We start from the raw sequence: 22,118 nt of genomic DNA on the forward strand, positions 1-22,118 counted from the left end.
CCAGGCACCGAAGGATCCTCCACCACCAACCCACGGGTGCCAGCTCACATGCACCAGCACCATGGCCTGGTGCCACGTGCCCGGGGGAATCGGAAGACGGGGGAGGAGCAGAGGGGACAATGCCCTGGAGAACTGGCCATGCCAAGAGGCTGGCGTGTCTGGTTGCATACAGCATTAGCTGGGGCTGGGCGGGCAGGCCGGGTACCTCAGCTCCATGATGGTGAGCATCGCTTGCTGACGCACCCCGCTGGTCAGGGAGTCGACGGACTCAAGATTAATCAGCTCCTGGGGAGACAATGTGGGGAAGTGCCAGCCGGGCTCCGAGCTCCCGTAAGGCTCCGACTGGGGAGCAAAGCTCAGGGCCTGCAACACGTGGCCTCGGCGGACAGGTCGTCCTACTGTGGGCTTGACGGTGTGCAGGGCTCCAGCTGGGGAGCACAGTGCAGGGCCTGTGGTCAGTGCCCCAGTGTCACGCACCAGTGCACTGCAAAGGCTCCATCAGCATTAGCACCCAGGGACACCACCTGAGATCAGGCTCCTTGTGCCAGGTGCTGCACACAGACAGTGAGAGCCAGTCCCTGCCCCAGAGAATTCACGAGCTAACTGGACGAGACAAGGCATGGGAGGGAAACTGAGGCACAGAGAGGGAAGTGATTTGCCCAAAGGTCTCACTGAGGAACTGAGCCCCAGCCCACTGGACCACCCACCAGCACATGCTGTCCCACATTCAGGGAAGGGAGGTAAGCTCCGGAAAGCTTTCTGCAGAGCCACAGAGCAAAGACTTTCCAAATCTACGGAGCAGATTAGTTGCTAGTTCCCTAGTGGGCACTGACTGCGGAGTGTTGGGGCTCTGTGCGGGGAGACTGGTGTATACAGAGCGACCTGGTGACTTGGGAAGCTGGGTGCAAGGGAACAACCTACGTTTCAATACAGTGACATGTTCAGGAACAAAGAACGCAGGCCACACTCACAGCATGGGGGGCTCTAACCTGGGAAGCGGTGACTCTGGAAAAGACTTGGCAGTCATGGTAATCAGCTGCACAGGAGCGCCCAGTGCGAGGCTGGGGCCAAAAGGGCTTATGCCATCCTGGGCTGTGCAAACAGGGCAATCTCCAGTTGTTAGAGAGGTTATTTTCCCTCTGTATTTGGCAGTGGTGCGACCTCTGCTGGGATCCTCTGTCCAGGTCTGGTGCCCACAATTCAAGGAGAATGTTGATAAATTGGAGAGGGGTCAGAGAAGAGCCACAAGAGTGACTGAAGGACTGGGAAACATGCCTCATAGTGAGAGACTCCAGAAATCAATCAGTTCAGCTTCACAAAGAGAAGGTTACAGGGTGCCTTGATGACAGTCTGTAAGTATCTGCACAGGGAGCAAATGCTTGATAATGGGCTCTTCAGTCTAACAGACAAACGTCCAACACGATCCAGCGATTGGCAGTTGAAGGTAGACAAATCTGCAGAGCTCTCCAGGCCAATCACTAAACCCGCCAAGTAACAGCCCGAGTGTGTGTTTCACTCACCTTTATCTTCTCCACAAGGAGGGCTTTGCAGAGAAAAGCTGCCAGGTTTTGTTCTGGGTACCTCGTGAGGGCGGCCCTGCTGATGGTGATGAGACGATCCAAGAATTCAAGTTTCTTGGCCTCCTCCTGTGCCCCGCAGAGATTAGACAAAAACAGGAAGGTTAGCGTGGAAAGGAGCTGCCAGTGGGAGAGATGTCAGAAAGCTTCCCCGCAGCGCTGCTCAGGCTTTGATATGCCGAAGGCCAGAAGGCCATTCATCTCTCAACAGGAGTGACTATGTGGGGAGGGCAGGGCAGCTCTGTGTGAAACCAGACCAGAGAGGGAGCAGATCTCACGGGGTAGGTGTCCAAAGAGGAACTGCAACATGGGGGCTAAGCAGCCAGACAGTCTTACTGGGGGACTTGATAGAGTGGGACGAACATCTGGGTGTGACACCCTGATACCCTAATATTCGCCACTGTCATATAATTAAGATATGTTTGGTACCAAGTATGTCTTGTAAGGTATCAGTCTAAAAGTCTTCATCTGCTAGACATTAATGTCTCATTGGATTGCATGTGCTATCGTTGTATGTGACGTTCTGAAGTTCAGCTGTGTATGTGTTCCTGAAAAACACTGTGAGGTTCAAAACAGCCTTTCAGGTAGAACAGCAAAAAAGCCAAACACTGGCTCCTGGAGGAAATGCACAAGCATTAGGGCTACCCCAGGAACTGTGTGCAATAGAAACCTCCCCGAGATAACGCGACACAACGGGACCTGTTGGACCCAGGTCACAGCAAAAGAGTTTTCCAGCAGGTCAGAAGAGAAGATAAAAGGGGAACAATAACATCGCAGGGGGGACGGGACGGGACCTCAGACTCCCTGCAATAAGATACCTGGAAACACCTGAGAGACAAAGATTGAACCATGAGAAGTGATGGTCCCAGGCTAGAGAGAGAGATTCCTAGCCTGTGCAAGAAAACCTGGGAAATCCAAGCTGCAAAACCAAGGCAGCTTCTGCCTTAAGAATCTGCCAACCTGTTTATCACTCGGGGAGAATTTGCTAATGGATATCCTATCTATCTGGTGTGTAAAGCTTCGTTTGTGTGTTTTGTTTATTTACTATGGTAATCTGCTTTGTTCTGTTTGCTATCTCTTCTAACCGCTTAACATCTACCTCTTGTAGTTAATCATCTTGTTTCTTGTTTATACCACAACCCAGTTTGTAGTATAAATTAGTAACTGGGAGGAGGGGCAAAGAGTTGTTCATACCTCTCTCGACATCGAGGGAGGGGGCGAATGTCATAAAACCTTTGGGTCTGTACTCCAAAGGAGGTGGGCACCAGAGAACTGGGGCAAGGCCCTTCAGCTGAGTCTTCCCAGAGCTGATCTCAGTGTCTGTGTCTTTCTGCAGCTGGGTGTGGCCCTGCCTGTGTGTATGGCTGGAAGAGGCTTGTGAGCCGAGCCCAACAAGACAAGGTAACGGGGGCCCAGACTGGCAGAACAGGCGGGCTCAGTGATAAGCCAGTACATCAGGTGGCACCTCAAAGGGGGCAACCCATCACGCTGGGGACTGGCCAAATCCAGTGGGCAAGGGGCATGGTGGGTGCCCTTTGTAACTCAAGAGAGGATGTTTTTAAGATGCTCTAGTTTCAACAGGAATTATTTGGGGGCAGGTCTCTGGCCTGTGTTATACAGGAGGTCACAGTGGTCCCGTCTGGCCTTAGAATCCATGTCTCATCCGGAGAAGGACGGATACTGCATGTGGACAGGGCAGTAGCTGAGAGATCAGAGGAGGGCTCTTGGTACCTGTTCATTGCCCTTGAGAAAGGTGTTGATGTAGTCTAGGGTCTCTTTCTCCTGCGAGTCTGGCCCCATAAAGCAGGAGGCATTCCCAGGTGATGGTGAATCTGATCAAAGACAGAGCAGTGGTAATACCTGGGGCTGCCAAGCTGCAGGTTGGGTGACAGAGATCTTAGCAGAAACCCTTGCCCCCCGCTCCCACCCCATCAGGGTAGCAGCCCCGATGCAAAACACGGTCTGGCACAGCCATCCCTGGTTTCCCCAACTCTTTGCTGCTCAGCCCAGCAAAGATCCAGTCAGAGCCCTGGTTGCCAGTGGCCACCCCACTTCCCTGCCCGCACCCAGCATGCAGGCTGAGCCTGGGGATTTGGGGAGCGCCACACCTGGAAGAAGGCATGATGTCAGGCTATGAGTGGTGTCCCCGCTCTCCGGGCCATTGCTGGAGGGGGCAGAGGGACTGGCAGTGAATCGCTCTGCTCCCCGCTGCGGGAGAGGGAGGAGTTACCCAGTCTGCGCGGGATACGGGGACCCAGGGCCTGCCCGTTCTGCTTCCTCTGACTGCCTCCCCTGCCATCGACAGCCACGGGGTGTAACCTGGGCAAGCCCTGGGCTCCCATCTTCAACCCCCCCACCCAAATGCCCTGTGCTGTGCCATGCGTAACCCCCCTGCAAAGGAGCCAGCAGATGGGGATGCAACATCAGGGGGCATCTCATGCTTTGGCCGGCGCCCTGCAATCCTAGGCTTAACAACCCACCGTGCACAGAGCATCCCCTTCGACTGGTAGAAAACATCTTCCGACCTGTGTGTGATGGATCGGGGTGGGCAATTCAGTCACTCTCCACCTGATGCTTCTGCTGCCGCCCCTAATGCCCCGATCAGATGTAGGGGCTGCAGCTGCTGCCAGCAGGAGGGGCCATTCCCCCCTGCCTGAGTTTTCCTGTCTCTCCATCTCATGGCAGCCCAGAGTTGTACAAAGGTGATGGAGTCTTCTCCCGCCACTGACACCCTGGTCTTGCAACCCCAACCCCCAGAGGGGCAAGCCCCACCGCAATGCAGGGCCATGGCCCCTGCCATTTTTGCAGCCCCTCCGCCCACCCAGGAGGCACCCACTCACCAGCATGGAAGGGCTGAGGCACACACAGCTCCTGCTGCTGCTGTGGGCTCTTCTGCAGACTCTTCCTTCGAGGAGGTCTCATCTCCTCCCAGGCAAGAATGGGCTTCAAGGGGACCTTGCGGACTTCCTCAGCCATCCTGCAAGAAGCCAGGACAAGGCATTGCTTGTGAGAGATGAGAGGCGACTGCCCCGTTCAGCATCAGAGCCAGTCCACGTATTGCTGTTCCACCAGTGCCTACAGCTGCCAGCAGGGAAACAAGCCAATGGATGTGCTCAAAGTCACCCAGGCAGTCAGCAGTACAGGCAGGATCAGAACCCAGGTCTCCGGACTCCCAGGCCCATCCCGCAGGCCAAACGGCCTCCCCCGGGTCACTCCCGCCTCTCCTTCTGCTGGTTCACAAACTGCCCAGCAGACAGGCTGCATCCAACCACTCAGGATTCTTCCTGCCCAGGGAAATTACCCTGATCCCTTCCCCCAGGAATATTGGGGCCATGGCAGGTCCCAGTTCGGGGAGGGAAGCGGGGTGGGGTGCATGGGGCGGGCTGGTGAGCAGCAGGAGTTGCTCTGACACCACCGTGAAGGGGAAGGAGCAGAAGGCGGGAGAGCGGCAGGCAGGCAGGCTGTCCCAGGGCAGAGCTTTCTGGCGATTTCGCAGCTCGTCTCTCCAAGGCCTGTGTGGCAGCAGCCGCTGCAGAGAATCGCAGGCCTGATTCCCCCCACGCTGGGTCTCCTGAATGACCCCTGCCCTGGGGGGCTCCATTCCTCACCCAGTGTCAACTGCTGACTCTGCAGCAGCTGCACGGCAGGCGTCCTAAGGCACCTCTAGTCCTCTCCAGAGCTCAGGGGAACTGTCCTGGCATCGGACTGTCCTGGTGAATGGAACAATGGCTCCGGGCAGTCGGAGATTGCCTGTTCCCCCGGCAACCTCAGTGCCATTCCCTCTGGAAGTGATTCTGTCAGCAAAGGTGCTGGAGGTGGTCAGGCCTCGTGGTTGGAGCTGGATTCAGGAGGCCGGGGCGTGGGTGGAGCGAGGCTGGAGTGAGAGCAGAGCTGGGCAGGGCCACCAGCTACCTCCCGGTCGGGGCACTGACCTGGCCCCACCATGCCAGTGGCTGAGCACACGGGTGTTGTGGTATTTAGGCTCTCAACCCCCCCACAGAGCAAGGACCTGCTCTCCCTCGTTAGCTGAGGCCTGGGGCGGCGGGGACTCATCTGATCTCATGCAGAAGACTTACAGAGGAGCGGGGAACTGAACACAGCTCTCCTGGGTCCCAGCCCAATGCCTCATCTAACCACCTGTGCCGCCTTCCCGTGCCACCAGCCCTGCCAAACCCTCCTCCTTGTCTCCATCCCCTCCTGGCTCAACTGGTGCAACCCCTTCTGTCGAGCCGCCCCGGGCTCCCTCCTGTGCGCATGCCGCTGCCCACTTCCTCACTGGCACCAGGCTAGACGGCCGGCACCGGGGCGCTTGGCAGACATGCGCCACCCAGCCAGGAGCCCAGGGAAGGCTCGGTGTGGTTGGCGATGCAATGGAAAAGCAGAGGTGGGCAATAGAAGATTCTCCTACCTGGAGTCAGGAGTGGGCAGAAGCCTGCGCGTAAATGGGCCATCCACTTTCTGCTGCCGGTGGCGGAGCTGGAACTGCTGGCTCAGCGTTCCCCAGCGGCACCTGCCAGCTCTCGCTCTGCCAGAGCCAAGCCTGGCAGTGAGGGGATGAGGCTGTGCCAGCCAGCAGGGGCGTGTCACAATGGGCAGGCGAGTCACAGGCCAGCCAATGTGTGACTCCCCAACCATGGGATGCCCCAGCCCAGACTTGCTCTGGCCTCGCCAAGGCTTTAGAGATTGTCCTTCCCCACCGGGGTCATGGGAGGGACCTTCCGCTCCCCACAGTCACAGACGTTAGGCCGGAAGGGACCGCTGGGCTCCTCCGGTCCCAGCTCCTGCAGACCCCAGGCCAGAGCCCCTCCCTGCATCCATGCTATTGGAGCAAGGGGGTCTCTGGATCCCCGAATGGGAGAATCACTTCCATCCCGGTTCCTCCTTCTCGTAACAGTGCAGAACGGGGATTCATGAACTCTCCCCACCCATAGCTCCCAGCCCACATGGGAGGCTCTTTCCACTTTCCCAAGCTGCCGGGTGCTTTGGCCATGGGGTGTAAAATGGTCCCATCTCTGCTTCCTCTCCCACCGCTGCAACGACACAGAAGCTGCTTTAATAGCAGCCCCCCCATCCCGCCCAACTGAGTCTCAGACCTTGCTAATGCTCAGTGCCATGACAGCCCCAGGAGATGATTGCTGTAGCATGTGACGAAGTGGGACTGTTCTTAATGTTTCCTCTGAATAGTGTGGGTGTGCCTCAGTTTCCCCTATGCAGTTCTTAAGTCTCTAGGTGGTGGGGTAAGGGTGTATGATCGTTGCAGAGCCCTAGAGGGCAGGTATGTGCAGGAGTCTGGACACAGAGAATGGCCGACACCCTATTTCCTGGGTGCTGATGGCCTGGCCCTTCCCCCCAACAAGGTGAGAGCAAAAAGGGTTGGAGAAAAAAGGAATCAGGTGACCTCCTGGCCCTGGAAAGGGACAAAGCCCAGAGGAGGAGGGGCTGGAGAGAGTTTCAGTTGAGGCTGGCTGGGGACATGGAGTGAAGTACAGATGTGGTTGTCTGGCTCACTACCTCCCAAAATGGACTCAGCTGAGGGGTCCTGTTCTCTGCACCTACATGCTCTGTGTTAGACCATGTTCCTGTCATCTAATAAACCTCCTGTTTTACTGGCTGGCTGAGAGTCACATCTGACTGCGGAGCTGGAGTGCAGGACCCTCCGGCTTCCCCAGGAGCCTGCCTGGGCGGACTCGCTGTGGGAAGCTCACGGAGGAGAAGAGGATGCTGAATGCTCAGAGGTCAGACCCAGGAAGGTGGAAGCTGTGTGAGCTGTTTGCCCTGCAGACAGGCTGCTCACAGAAAGGAGACTTCCCCAGAGTCCTGACTGACTTCGTAGGCAGCAGTTCCAAAGCGTTGCCCGGGGACTCCGTGACACGGGGGTCTCGGCCCAGGGGGAGGCAGTGACTCCTAGAAGCAGGGAGAGCAGCAGCACCATAGATCAGGGAGGTCTTGCAATGCCAGTGGCTGCCTGGGGTCTGGCACCCCAGGCACTCAGAGCAGATTGTCAAAGGCCAAACCCCTCTCACCACCGGCTCTGTAGCTCCCCCTTGCTTTCGGTCTGTCTTAGGCACCATCCTGGCCCTCATCCCCCTGGCATTCGAGCACTGCCCAACCTCAATTGCATTTATTCTAACTGCCCCCTTCAGGGCAGGGTCTGGCAGCTACCCCCACTGCACAGACAGGGAACTACAGCACAGAGGGAAGAAGGGACTTGCTCGAAGATAAACAGAGCATCTGTGGCAGAGCTGGGAAATGAACATGGGTCTCCTGGGTTCCAGGATGGCACCTGCTCTTTCAACCTCCTGCCCCCTTTGTCCCTGGTTCAGTGGAGCTGTGGGAGCTCTCTGGGGCACAGGAGCTGGCTGGTGCCCAGATGGAGCTACGTTGCCTATTGCACAGATCTCGCTTTTCCCGAACATTGAAAATGCTGCTCCAACCATACCAGGGCCCGCCAGGATCCTTGCAGCTGGTCCGTCCTAAATTGTGAACTGTGCCCTGGCCTCCCAGAACGGGGCAATGGGAGAGGGTGGGGCTGGCCCAAGGCCCTGCTGGATTGCGGATCACGCGTACGGGGTCCCAGTGCTATAGAGCTCTGTGCCGGGGCAGCGCTTTGTGGAGGTTTCACAGCTCCTCTCTCCAAGGCCTGTGTGGGAGCAGCCGCTGCAGAGAATCCCAGGCCTGATTCCCCCCACGCTGGGTCTCCTGAATGGCCCCTGCCCTGGGGGGCTCCATTCCTCACCCTGTGTCTCCTGCTGACTCTGCAGCAGCTGCACGGCAAGCGTCCTAAGGCACCTCTAGTCCTCTCCAGAGCTCAGGGGGACTGTCCTGGCATCGGACTGTCCTGGTGAATGGAACAATGGCTCCAGGCAACCGGAGAATGCCTGTTCCCCCGGCAACCTCAGTGTCTGGGCACTTACCTGGCCCCATCATGCCAGTGGCTTAGCACACGGGTGTTGTGGTATGTAGGCTCTCAACCCCCCCTCTGCAGAGCAGGGATGTGCTCTCCCTCGTTAGCTGAGGCCCAGAGCGGCGGGGACTCACCTGATCTCACGCAGAAGACTTACGGAGGAGCGGGGAACTGAACACAGCTCTCCTGGGTCCCAGCCCAATGCCTCATCTAACCACCTGTGCCGCCTTCCCGTGCCGTGCCACCAGCCCTGCCAAACCCTCCTCCTTGTCTCCATCCCCTCCTGGCTCAACTGGTGCGACCCCTTCTGTCGAGCCGCCCCAGACTCCCTCCTGTGCGCATGCCGCTGCCCACTTCCTCACTGGCACTCGGCTAGACCGCCGGCACCGGGGCACTTGGCAGACGTGCGCCACACAGCCAGGAGCCCAGGGAAGGCTCGGTGTGGTTGGTGATGCAATGGAAAAGCAGAGTTAGGCAATAGAAGATTCTCCTACCTGGAGTCAGGAGTGGGCAGAAGCCTGCGTGTAAATGGGCCACCCACTTTCTGCTGCCGGTGGCGGAGCTGGAACTGCTGGCTCAGCGTTCCCCAGGGGCACCTGCCAGCTCTCGCTCTGCCAGAGCCAAGCCTGGCAGTGAGGGGATGAGGCTGTGCCAGCCAGCAGGGGCATGTCACAATGGGCAGGCGAGTCACAGACCAGCCAATGTGTGACTCCCCAACCATGGGATGCCCCACCCCAGACTTGCTCTGGCCTCGCCAAGGCTTTAGAGCCTGTCCTTCCCCACCGGGGTCATGGGAGGGACCTTCTGCTGTTATACCAATAAAATAAAAACCAGCAGGATCTTATTAAAGGGGAAAAGGCAAAATACCACATTTATTGTGAATACAGAAAGAATCATAGTAAGCAGTTAGTTATAGCTATAACATTCCATTCAATCTCATATTTAGTCACACATTCATTCATACAAACACACACACACAGGTTCTGCAAGGTTGTTATCATAGTTACCAGCCTTAGAGTTGCTCATGCCAAGCCACTGGCCAGGTGGCCTGGACATGAGGAGGGAGCAGGGCCTTGTCAGATGCTCATCTGATGCTCCTGGAAGTTGGTTTGCAGAATCAGACCCCAAAGTTCTCACTTTTTAGAATCTATTTTTATAGGAATTTCTTCCTATGCCAGTCTATGGGAATCCCTTCATCATGCTGTTGCTGAATCAATCAGCAGATAGCACATTCCTGACGGCTCGGAGCTGCTAGATGTTATCTTGTTCTTTGGTTCTCCCCTTCTTGAGGCTGTTGGGTGGATTCCAGTCTGCCCTCCGGGGGTCCTCTGGTTCCATCCCGGTTCCTCCTTCTCGTAACAGTGCAGAACGGGGATTCATGAACTCTCCCCACCCCCAGCTCCCAGCCCACAGGGGAGGCTCTTTCCACTTTCCCAAGCTGCCGGGTGCTTTGGCCATGGGGTGTAAAATGGTCCCATCTCTGCTTCCTCTCCCATTGCCGCAACGACGCAGAAGCTGCTTTAATAGGAGATGCTGCCAGCTGCAGGGTGAGAGGGGGGAATGGCTGTGGGGAGACAGATGGGTCTCCCTCAGCTGCGGACGCTCCTATATGTGCTGCTCCCCTCCCCACATACCCTGCTGTGAGGGAGGTTGGAGAGGGGCTGCTCAAGGACCAGCCTAGAACAGGACACCTCCTCCCAGTTCTGAACATAGGAGAAGCCCGGCCCACTGGACTCAGTGCCAGGGTCCCAAGGATGCCGATGGGCTGTGGGTCAGGGAATCAGGGTGAGATTCTTCAGAGCTCAGACCCAACGTGATCTCAGCGTGCTGAGCGCTGGGGGAATTAGGCCTGAACACAGTCACTTTTAGGGTTGCCAGGCATCCGGTTTTCTCTTTCGAAAAGAGACCCTGGCGCCTCCGGTCAGCACTGCCAACTGGGCCGTTAAAAGTCTGGTTGGTGGCAGGGGGATGAGGAGGGGGCCTGCAGCAGCTCTCTCTGTGGAGCTCGGGGACGGTGCGAGCCCCGGCAGGCAGGGGGTGGATCCCAGCGGAGGGGCTGGGAAAGGCATTCGGCTGCAGGCTGGGGCCGGCAGGGTTAACCCCCGGCAGTAGCCTCTGCGGTGGCCAGGGGTTCCTTGCAGAGCGGGCACTGTGGCCTTTAGGAAGTGCCTTCAGCACCCTCCCTACCCGGCCCACTGCTCCCCAGCTGTTGGGAGCTGAGAGAGGAGGGGTCAGCCACCTGTCCTGGGTCCCACAACCTGCTTCCTATGGGGCTACTGTGCTGGGTTCAACTCAGGACCATGCGGCCAGTTGGTAAGGGGCTGTGGGCAGGTCACTCTCCTCCCGGGGATGAATGGGCTGCGTGGAAGCATGGGGTAAAATTGGGCTGCTCTGCTTGGGAACGGGTCTGAAGAGAGTCGGGCAGCAGCTGAGTGTGGAGGCCCCAGCCAGCAGCCGGGCTGTGGGGGAGAATGAAAGAGAGGGGTTGGGGGTCACTGCAAATGGCAGGAGGAGGAGTGGGGGCCTGCATCAGCTCTCTCCCTAGAGCTGCTGTGATTTGCACTATGCTGGGGGAGCAGCGAGCCAGGGGCAGCAGTGGGGTGGGTGTGTCACTAGCGGGGAATTCTCTCACCCCCCCCCCCACATTCCAGAGAACAGGAAAAACTTTTGTCCTCACCGAGCCAGGTGTCCAGGATTCATGGCTGTTAGAGCAGCCTCTGACACCCGGGAAATGCCAGGGCCGTGCTGGTGTGGCTGCTATTTAAGGGGCCACCTGACATCAATGCCTCCCAGACCCCCACAAACCACACCAGCCAGAGCCACCCAGAGCCTGCACTCCAAGCCCCCTCCCGGACCCCAACCCCCTGCAACAACTCAGAGCCCCCTCACACACCCATACTCCTCCTGGAGCCTGCACCCCACTTTCCCTCTGTTGCCGGCACCCAGTGCCGAGAGGCTGAACAACAGCTTGAGTTCGTTTGTTACCCGGTGTGCTGCACCCAATAATCACAACGAGGTGGAGAAGCAGAAAAGTTTATTTGAAGCTTCAAAAAGGTACAGGGAGATTTGAATCTCAAATCCTGTACAACAAAGCAGGAAGTTACACAGGCTTTTATACATCCTTTTTCCCAGCATACTTATCCAATAGCAAGCTGCCCCAAGTATCCATATAGCCAGCCAATCCAGTTCCCAGCTAGTTCCCTGATTCTCTGTATCATTTGTTAAACTATACATAAAGCTGCTTTATTCAACATTGTTCTTCCATATCTCCCCTGTTTGGCCTTGCTTAGTTTCAGGCAGTCTGACTCTGCAACATACTGTTGCAGATTCTCAGCATAACTGCTGTGTGTGCCTCCAGGCGGGGGGGGCCAAGGACACTTGGGCCTAGCACGCAGAGCTGCTGCGAGTGCCTCCAGGCAGGAGGGGGGCCAAGGACACCGGGGCCTACGCGAGGGGGCTTCATCGACACTCGTGGTCTTCCATCCCCTCGAGTTACCTAGTGGCCATGCCCCAGTGTCCCCAACACCTCCAACACCCAAATTCCTTCCAGGACTCCACACTCCTCTCCCACACTCCGAACCCCTTGGCCCCAACCTAAAGCCCCCTCATACACTCCAAGCCCTTCATACCCAGCCCCACCTCAGACTCCGCACCCCAGCTGGAGCCCTCATCTTTCCCCCCACACCGCAACCCCCTGCCCCAGCCCAGAGCTCCCTCCCGCACTCCGAACCCCTTGGCCCCAGGCTGGAGCACCCTCCTACACCCTGAGCCCCTCATCCCTAGGCCCACCCCAGAACCCATACCTCCAGCCGGATCCCTCACTCCCCCACAAACGCCAATCCCCTGCCCCAGCCCTGGTGAAAGTGAGCGAGGGTGGGGAAGAGTGAGAGACGGAGGAGGGGGGATGGAGTGAGTGGGGGTGGGTCCGCGGGGAAGGGATGGGGTGGGGAGAGGGGCTTCGGGGCAGCAGCGGGGCAAGGATGTTCAATTTTCTGAAACTAGAAAGTTGGCAACCCTCGTCACTCACCTTCCTGAGACGCTGGATCCTCAGGGCTGGGGCCGGTGCTCGGGATCAGCTTCTGGCCTGGGCAAAAAACACAGACAACATCAGGGACATTCAGCGGTTCAGTGGCCAGCCAAGCAGAGATCATCCCAGAGACGCAGCTGCTACAAATCCCTAGACCATGTCTCTCCAAAGGAGCCTCAGACACACTGGGCCAAATCCCACCTGGGGTAAATTGATCCCACTCTACTGGAGTCAATGGGCCAGATCTCCAGCTGGTGCAGGTCAGCCCTGCTCCATTGACATCAGTGGGCCAGATTCCCATCTGGTGTAATCATAATTAATAATCATAATGCACTAGCACATGACAGTCAAATCCAGGTCAGGTCTCATTGAGCTGGTAGCTTTACAGACAGGATAAATGTCAATCCCTGCCCACAACGATCATGAGTGGATGAGAAAGAGAAACTGGCCAAGAGGTGGGGTTGGAAAATGGAGTTAGAAATCTAATAAGAACATAAAAACAGCCAGACTTGATCAGACCAATAGTCCATCTAGCCCAGTATCCCTGTCTTCTGACCGGGACCAATGCCGGGTGCTTCAGAGGGAATGAGCAGAACAGGACAATTCATGAGTGATCCATCCCCTGTCATCCAGTCCCAGCTACTGGCAGTCAGAGGTTTAGAAACACCCAGATCATGGCTAATAGCCATTGATGGACCTAACCTCCAGGAACTTATCTCATACTTTTTTCAACCCAGTTATCCTTTTGGTCTTCACAACATCCACACGTTCCATGGCAGAAGCCCACACAATTATAAAATGCCTGACACCATCCGGCTGTTCCCTTCCCCCTCCTCACATTGTGTTCGGGTCCAACAACTCACCTGGTATATTCAGTGTCCGGGGGAGACTGAGACGAGAATTTTTCACCTGGTTCTGGTCGTTCCTGTACTGGTACATACATCGAAACTGGCCTGAGCTCTGCACAGAGATGTCATGTTGATACAGTGACCGGCCTGGCATGACCTTTTGGCTTGATATTTCTTTACCATCCTGACAGAAAATAACTAAAGCAGCTAAAGTCTTGAGACGATGGTGACACTGAGCCGAAATGGAGTCCCCGACCTGAGATGAAGAGGTGCTCAGAGACAATTTAGGAGAAGGGAAGTCACCTGCAACAAGAAAGAGAGACTAAGGGTACATCTCCATGGCAAAAACCCAACGTGACAGCAAGTCTCAGAGGACAGGGCAACTGACTCAGACTCATAGAGTCACGCAAGGGGGCTGAAATTGAAGTGTAGACACTCTCGCTGTAGTGTGGACACAGGCTAGCACCACTTGAGTACCACGAGTACCACTAGTCCTCCAGTGCCTTCCCACAGTTCCCGTCATGTGCCCAGAAACGTCAGACTGGCAAAGAATTCATAGCACATCTCCGTTTTCTGCAGCTCTCCGAGCCGTGGGCCGTGCCCCAGGAAGCTGTACCTAGCCCCACACTGGAGGGAGAGCAGAGTCAGTGTGGGCCCAGCAGTGTGCCTGTTCTCGCACGAGCTCGGCTCACTCGAGAGGAGTCGCTGAGTGCGGATAACTCGAGTTAGCTCTGCAGGGAAGGCAGAGCCAGGCAGGGAACGAAGCATTAGTGATGGATTCGTGAGAAGTACGCTTGGCTGATTGAAAGAGCCGTTTCTCTTCACGTTGGAATGAAGATAAATACAGTGCAACACAGGAGATTGAAGACAAATTCATTCTAACAGGTTTCAGAGTAACAGCCGTGTTAGTCTGTATTCGTCTCGAAGGTGCCACAAGTACTCCTTTTCTTTTTGCAAATTCATTCTAGTGCAGTGCCCTGGTCTCATCAATACACTCCTCTATTAGCTCCAAGCCTGCCAAGATTTCCACATGGAAAGTTTGTTAAACATGTATCTCAGTGACACTGGGCCAGATCCCTGGCTCATGTAAATCAGCCCTGCTCCATTGGAGTCAACAGAGGGATTCTGATTTATGCCTGCTGAGGATTTGGCCAAGATGGGTTTCACTTCCAGTAAAGTTTAAGGTCTGTCACTGTGGGAAGTTCCATTTACAGTGCGATTACCAGGATTTCAGGCAGGAATCGTGCCAGAGGCATTGCCCACCCATCTGCCTCCTACACTTCCCCAGCCGCCCTCCCATTGCCATTGTCTGGGGGTTTCACTCCTTTCTATGTCTCCCCTTCTTCCATGTCTCTTGTGCTCTCACTCACCTGGGGAGCTGCAGGGCTCCTGGCCTGTGACCCCAGCACCTGCACCAGACAGGAGAGGGAGTGAGTGGCAGACACAGCAGCTCTAACTATATTAATGTCACCCCAGCTACACTGGGGTGACATTAATATTAATAATTAAGCCAAGACAAGCCAGAAAATCCCAACTCAGGATCATGTTGCAAGAGCCATACACCCCGATCCCACAATTGGAGCCATCTGTGGGCAATGGGTCTCACCATGGCTATCGATGGAAAGCCCCAAGTGGGAATCGTACAAAGTTTGAATATTTGCAAGGCAGGATTAAAGATTCCATTAACATCTAAGAAATTTGTTCTAATAGTAAAACGCTCCTCACCATGTAACCTGCTGAAAACAAAGAACACGAACATTCATGATCTTCAAAACATTTTCTCACTCTCTTTAATTTCCTAATCAACTTCAACTCTTTCTCCTCGTCCCTGAAATGAGCTCCGCACAGCCAGTCCTAACCCTGTCATTTCCAGGTTTGTAACCTCAATAGCATCCTTTTAATGCAGGTCCATTCTACGTACTATTAAAGATCTGCTCACCGGCTCAGACTTTCAGAGCTGTATAGGTGATTTGGATGCTCAGTTGCCATGAATTTGAACAAAGTGTCCAAATCCCATAGGCAGCTTTGAAAATCTCAGCCATAGGTTGTAATATATATGTGAGTACAATACACACACAGAGGGACATTAGATATTAAATAAAATAGCTGGATATCAAAACAATGTTCTGCGCATTAAATATTCTCTCAGAAATTGGTAAGAAACTTTGGCCATGAATTTCAAATCAGTTTTTAAACCCAACATGAAATAACTGCTTAGAGCTCAGTAGAACATCAACGTGCAGCTGTTCGTTTAAATCATTTTTACCATAACTTCCCCTCCAGGCTGTTCCCCATATCCCCCTAGCACAGGCAGATCTATAAACCTGCCTGCCCCTAAACCACTAGGCAGAGAGCTCACTGCAAACTCACAGAGCAGCCACAGCAGGATCATGGGGTGATCGAGAGCCGGCGACTCAGCCTGAATATCCCACAGCAGCATCGAGTCTACATCTCTGATGAGCAGCCACTGGGGCTCTCTGCCCCAGGTCCCTCCTTCTCCCCTCCTTCTTCCGGCCCGTACAGGCTCTGGGCTCTTGTAGCGTGTCTCAGAGAGGCCCTGATGTGTCTGTGGCCAGAGGGGCCCTCCCTCATGAGATGAGAATGGAAACATTATTCACCATCCCCCCACACACACGTCTGGTCTCTGCATCGGGGACAGCTGGATCCCCTGGTTTCCCATTGGAACCTCCCTGTGACAGGCTCAGTCCTGCTGAGCCAAAACTAGTGAATTTCTAAATCCATTCCCAGGAAAAGGGCAAATTCCTCTTGACAATTTCCACTATTTTACCACTAGCTCCAGCTGTCCCATGAGACGGGAGACACAAGGGCATGTTGTTGGTGTGAGCTGGTGTCTGTCTCGGCATCTCCACCCTCCACAGCCTGCCGCATGCACCACTGCCAGGGCGGGCTTTGTGGGGGGGGGGTCAATATATCACAAAATGATGCACAGGGGTCATTAACATCTGTTCTGAGCTCCCAGCCTGCTCTGGCAGTGTGAGCTCTCACTCCACTGGCCTCTTCACTGCGCACCCTCAGCCCTGCCCCCAGGGGCCGTGTGTCCCTGTCACACTGACCCAGGCCTGCCCGGCCCAGGCACAGGGCTCAGGCAGACACTGTGCCTGTAGAACAACCAGACATGGAGAGGGAAGGAATGAAAACCCACATGCCCCAGGTGTTCATGTGAAGGGGACCTGAGACACTGGCATCACATGGAAAATGGGGACCATGCCGGAAACACCAGGACGTGGTCTGTGTACAGCACTCCCTTTGGCTGGGTGTGATACAAAGGCTGGGAATTGGCTGGGCACAGGACCTTAGCACTGGAAAGCTAATGTGCCAATATATAAGAAGGGTAAACGGGATGACCCAGATAACTGTAGCACTGTCAGTCTGATGTGGCTTCCTGGCAAGATAATGGAGTGGCTAGAATTAAAGGAGGGTAAGATAAGAATGTAAGAACGGCCATACTGGGTCAGATGGTCCAGACTGACCCACCTCAAAGAATTCTAATAGATTGGTGAGGCATGATTTCCCTTTACAGATCCCATGTTGACTCTTTCTCAACAATTCAGGTTCATCTACGTTCCTGATAATTCCGTTCTTTACTGTAGTTTCAACCTACTTCTCTGGTACTGAAGCTAGGTTTTCCAGCCTGTAATTGCCAGTATCACCTTTGAAGTCTTTTTAAAAAATCGGAGTTACATTAACTAAGCTCCAATCATATGGTACAGAGTCTGATTTAAGCAACAGGTTACATACCACAGTTAGTAGTTCTGCAATTTCACATCTGAGTTCCTTCAGAACTCCTGTATCAAGTGGGAGTGTTTCCAGTGGGGTCCCACAGGGATCAGTTCTTGGCTGTAAACTATTTACCATTTTCATTAACACCCAGAAAAAAACATAAAATCATCACTGAAAAAATAAGGTGAGGTGTAAATAATCACGAGCACAGGTCACGGACACAAAGCACATTCTGAATGGCTAGGGATAGAACCACCGAATCTCAGGGTTGGAAGGGACCACAGCAGGTCATCTATTCCAACCCCTTGCTCAAAGCAGGACCAATCCCCAACTAAATCATCCCAGCCAGGGTTTTGTCAAGCCTGACCTTAAAAACCTCAAAGGAAGGAGATTCCACCACCTCCCTAGGTAATGCATTCCAGTGCTTCACCACCCTCCTAGTGAAAAAGTTTTTCCTAATATCCAACCTAAACCTCCCACACTGCAACTTGAGACCATTACGCCTTGTTCTGTCATCTGCCACCACTGAGAACAGACTAGATCCATCCTCTTTGCAACCCCCTTTCAGGTAGTTGAAAGCAGCTATCAAATCCCCCCTCAATCTTCTCTTCTGCAGACTAAACAATCCCAGTTCCCTCAGCCTCTCCTCATAAGTCATGTGTTCCAGTCCCCTCATCATTTTTGTTGCCTTCCACTGGATGCTTTCCCATTTGTTCACATCCTTCTTGTAGTGTGGGGCCCAAACTAGACTCAGTACTCCACATGAGGCCTCACCAATGTCAAATAGAGGGGAACGATCATGTCCCTCGATCTGCTGGCAATGTCCCTACTTATACAGCCAAAATGCCGTTAGCCTTCTTGGCAACAACGGCACACTGTTGACTCATACCCAGCTTCTCGTGGACTGTAACCGCGAGGTCCTTTTCTGCAGAACTGCTGCCTAGCCATTCGGTCCCTAGTCTGTAGCGGTGCATGGGATTCTTCTGTCCTAAGTGCAGGACCCTGCACTTATCCTTATTGAACCTCATCAGATTTCTTTTGGCCCACTCCTCCAATTTGTCTTGGTCCCTCTGTATCCTATCCCTGCCCCCAGCGTATCTACCACTCCTCCTAGTTTAGTATCATCCTCAAATTTGCTGAGAGTGCAATCCACACCATCCTCCAGATCATTTAGGAAGATATTGAACAAAACCGGCCCCAGGACCGACCCCTGGGGCACTCCACTTGACACCAGCTGCCAACTAGATATGGAGCCATTGATCACTACCCGTTGAGCCCGACAATCTAGCCAACTTTCTACCCACCTTATAGTGCATTCATCCAGCCCATACTTCTTTAGCTTGCTGACAAGAATACTGTGGGAGACCGTGTCAAACGCTATGCTAAAGTCAAGAAACAATACATCCACTGCTTTCCCTTCATCCACAGAACCAGTAATCTCATCATAGAAGGCGATTAGATTAGTCAGGCATGACCTTCCCTTGGTGAATCCATGCTGACTGTTCCTGATCACTTTCCTCTCATGTAAGTGCTTCAGGATTGATTCTTTGAGGACCTGCTCCATGATTTTTCCGGGGACAGATCATGGCTAATAGCCATTGATGGACCTAACCTCCGGGAACTTATCTCATACTTTTTTTCAACCCAGTTATCCTTTTGGCCTTCACAACCTCCCTGGAACAAGTTCCACAGGTTGACTGTATGTTGTGTGAAGAAATACTTTATCTTTGTTTTGAATCTGCTGTCTATTAATTTCATCTTGTGACCCCTAGTTCTTCTGTTATGTGAAGGGATAATAACACTTCCTTACTCACTTTCCTCACACCATTCATGTGTTTATAGACCTTCTAACACATTGATGAGGCCTGATTTCCCTTTATAAAAGCTGTGTTGATTCTCCCCAACATATTGTGTTCATCTATGTGTCTGATAATTCTGTTCTTTACTATCGTTTCAACTATTTGGCCTAGTACCGAAGTCAGGCTTACCACCTTGTAATTGCCAGGATCTCCTTCAGAGCCTTTTAAAAAAAATCAGCATTATATTAGCTACCCTCCAGTTATCTGGTCCAGAGGCTGATTTAAGCAATAGGTTACATATCACAGCTAGGAATTCTGCAGTTTCATATTTGAATTTCTTCAGAACTTTTGGGTGAAGACCATCTGGTCCTGGGGACTTATTACTGTTTAATTTATCCATTTTATCCAAAGCCTCATCAATTGACACCTTGATCTGGGACAGACCCTCAGATTTAACAGGCTGTGCACAATCCCAGTCCAGCTCGGTAATGATCACAGTTCACTACCTGCCACGCCATGAACTGGTTCCTGTGGCAGAAGCCCACAAAATTTTAAAATGACTGACACCAGCCAGCTGTTCCCTTCCCTCTCCTCACATTGTGTAGGAGTCCAACAACTCACCTGTTACATTCAAGGTCCGGGGGAGACTGAGACGAGAATTGTTCACCTGGTTCTGGTTGATCCTCTACTGGTACATACATCTAAACTGGCCTGAGCTCCGCACAGAGATGTCATGTCGATACAGTGACCGGCCTGACACAGTCAATTGGCTTGAGATTTGTTTGCCATCCTGACAGAAAATAACTAGAGCAGCTACATTGTTGGGATGAAGGGAACACTGAGCCAAGACGGAGTCCCCTACCTGAGCTGAAGAGGTGCTCAGGGACAGTGTAGGAGATGGGAAGTCACCTGCAACAAAAAGAATAGATTGAAATATGCCTCTGAGAGGAGACTAAGGGCTTGTCTTCACTGCAGCATTAACTCAAGTTATATCTCTGATGTGCCTGTAACTTGAATCCCATCCACATAAAAATCCCTTAACTCAAGTGTGGTGGTTCTGTTAACTGGAGCTGGCCAGTCCAAGAGGGGGTACAGGTAAAACTCAAGTGGGATCAACTTACCAGTTGTCAACACAACCCCTCTGTAGCGTGGATCCAGGCATGTGCCACTTGCGTGTCACCAGTCCTCCAGTGCCTTCCCACTATTCCCCTAGAGTGCCCAGAAAGGACAGAGAAGTTCTCCCACAATTCATCTCTAAGAGCGACGGGACATGCCCCCAGAATCCACAGCCCCACGTGCGAGCGAGTGTAGAGCCAGTGGGGGCACAGCAGTGTGGCTGTTCTCGCAGGAGCTCGGCTAACTCGAGAGGAGTCACCAGAGGTGGATAACTTAACTCTGCCAGGCAGGGAACTCGGCATTCGTGATGAATTAGATGAGAAACACGCCTGGCTGACGGAATGAGCTGTCTCTCTTCTCACTGAAATTAAAATAAATATGGTGCAAAGCAGGAGATTTAAGACTAATTCAGTCTAGTGCAGTACCCTGGTCTCATTAATACACTCCTGTATTAGCACCAAGCCTGCCAAGATTTACATATGGAAAGTTTGTTAGATATGTATCCCAGTGACATTGGGCCAGATTCCCGGCTGGTGTAAATCGGCACCACTCCATTGGAGTCAGCAGAGCTATGCTGATTTATACCTGCTGAGGATCTGGCCCAAGTGTGCTTCATTTCCAGTCATGTTTATGGTGTGGCACTGTGAGAAGTCCAACTTCCTGTTTGATTACGAGGATTTCAGGCAGCAATCATGCAAGAGGCATTCCCCACCCATCCCCCTCCTACACCTTCCCATCTGCCCTCCTGTTGCCATTGTCAGGAGTTTCACTCCTTTCTGTGTCTCCCCTTCTTCCACGTCTCTTATGCTTTCACTCACCAGGGGAGCTGCAGGGCTCCTGGCCTGTGACCCCAGCACCTGCACCAGACAGCAAGAGAGCGGTGAGTGGCAGTCCCCGCGGCTCTGACAACACACACAGCTACTCTGGGGCAAAGTTAACATTGATAGTTAAGCAAATAAAAGCCAGAAAACCCCAAGTTAAGGAGATTGCAAGATTTGTAGGCCCCAATCCTTCAACAGGACACATGGATTTGATTGAAAGATCAGTCACTTAATGGGCCCTAGCCCGGCCATTGGAGCCCCCACGCCAGTGCAGATACCGTTGCAATTGAGACAATATCGATACAAATATAACAATACGGGGCTGAGCCTCAACTGGTGGAAATGGGCACACGGCACCGACATCAGCATGGACTTCCACCAGCTGGGGATTGGCTCATTGGGCAATACAATCCCTATGACACAACATCAGAGTCATAAATCACTAGGTCATGGCAGACACGTTATTAGCTGGATTACTGTGAATGCTACAGAGAGAGATTAAGAGGCAGGTGATAACAGCAATTCAGCTTTGTTGCCTAAACCAGCGGAGATAACAGTAACAGTTCAGAGTTCCTGCCCGACCTCTGAGACCTTTCCACCTCACCAGGTTTCACAGCCCACGCTCCTGCCCAAGAGGGAACGTCTACACTGCTATTTTCAGCCTCGTAGCTCGAGCCCCACAAGTCCAAGTCTGTGGACCCAGGCTGTGAGACTTGCTGCCATGGGTCTTTCTTTGCAGTGTAGACACTGTCAACTTTGAGACCATCTCTCACTAATTCCTTTGACCTCAATATTACGTGTACACGTAGGGTCCTATTTCCAAAGCTCTCTAGGGGTATGGTGGGAGTTGTGTGTCCAAATTCTTTGAGCGGCTTTGAAAATCTCAGCTATAGAGATTATTATACATTAGCATAATTACAAACAATTTATATAACCCCCAGGGTATTAGCTGTACTGCAGAACAGGGGATTGTTACAAACATCTCCTGAGGGCTAAATATTCTCTCTGATCTGCCTCAGGAAACTTGTGCCAGGAATTTATACCCGGCTTCTCACTCCTCCTGCACCGTGTGGCTCCCAGTGACCCATCCCCACATTCCTGCTATTCTCCACTTGTGATGGTCACCCAGCCAGGTTCCCATGTTCTCCCAGTCCAGACAGAGCCATGAGCCTGCCTCTCCCCCTGCTCCCCACCTCCCGGAGATCTTTTTCCCAGTCCATTGGAAGGGAGCTCTCCCCAAACTCACAGAGCAGCCACAGCAGGATCATGGGGAGTGGGAGCCAGG

This window comes from Eretmochelys imbricata, chromosome 23, assembly GCF_965152235.1.
Source record: "Eretmochelys imbricata isolate rEreImb1 chromosome 23, rEreImb1.hap1, whole genome shotgun sequence".
NCBI classification, from domain to species: Eukaryota; Metazoa; Chordata; order Testudines; family Cheloniidae; genus Eretmochelys; species Eretmochelys imbricata.